This window comes from Corylus avellana, chromosome ca8 (genome assembly GCF_901000735.1).
Source record: "Corylus avellana chromosome ca8, CavTom2PMs-1.0".
NCBI classification, from domain to species: domain Eukaryota; kingdom Viridiplantae; phylum Streptophyta; class Magnoliopsida; order Fagales; family Betulaceae; genus Corylus; species Corylus avellana.
In genome coordinates, this window is record NC_081548.1 from 11,588,548 (window position 1) to 11,589,656 (window position 1,109).

Here is a 1,109-nt window from a genome sequence, read left to right on the forward strand (position 1 = left end):
GATCGATCACCCAACCAGGGCAATCGAGCGCACCAATATGATCGAGCGCACTCACGGAGCGATCGATCGCACATCCAGAGAGCATCACAGTTACTGCAGTAATTACAGATTTGATTTATTTATTTGATTTTTATTTTTATTTTTCTTTTTATTTTGTTATTTCATTTTCTTTTTGTTTTAATCATGTTGAGAAACACTACACCTCCGATGCGAAGACCTATGGAAAGTTCATTCAGTTCCTAGATCCTCAACCAGCCATCATGCATTAATTTCCAGCCCATTGTGCAGAGTAGTTATGAGTTATCTCCGTTTCTCAATATGATTCCACACTATAAAGGCACACCTACAGAGAATCCATATTGGCATATTCGAGAAGTCTGTGATCTCTGCAGGACTCAAAATGTTCAGGGTTTAACTCCAGAAGAAATCAGGTTAATCCTCTTCCCTTTTTCTTTAAAAGATAATGCTAAGATATGGTACAATTCTTTGGCCACAGGTTCTATTCATACTTGGGATGAGATGGCAACAAAGTTTTTAAAGAAGTTTTTCCCAGCCCACAAGACAAGGCAATTGAGAAGGAAAATTATGACTTTCCAGCAAAGAGATGGAGACCTTTTCTTTGAGGCATGGGAACACTTTAATGAGCTACTTCTCAGATGCCCTCATCACAATATATCTCAAGACGATCAGGTATTGGCATTCTATGAGGGTTTAAATGATCCTAACAAGAGTCTTGTAGATTTAGCTTGTGATAGCATGTTGATGGAGAAAAGCAGTGAGGAAGCCATGGAGCTCTTCAAGACATTGAGTGAGCACTCCCAACAATTCCCATCTAAAGGGAGACAAGGACTCAAAGGAAAAGGCATACATGAAGAGAGCACCAATGGTTGAATTCAGGCTCAAATGGCTGCCATGGAGAAAACGCTGGACATGTTCATGAAAGCTATGACTAATCATAGCAATGCTCATGTTCAACAAGTTACACAAGTCAAGGTATATGCCATATGTTCCCATATTGACCACACCACTAAGACTTGTCCCATGTCTTCAACGGCAGATCAGGAGTCATCTCTCATCAAGTTGTCCCAACATTATCATAAAGAGGCGCC

General features: G+C 40.2%; 1 non-coding gene across 1 annotated transcript; it reads right to left on the minus strand.

Moving 5' to 3' along the window:
* Positions 1-566: 566 nt before the first annotated feature.
* Positions 567-674, minus strand: LOC132191206 (small nucleolar RNA R71). Its single transcript, XR_009441234.1, has one exon. It is a non-coding gene; the product is annotated as a small nucleolar RNA R71 (small nucleolar RNA).
* Positions 675-1,109: the final 435 nt, after the last annotated feature.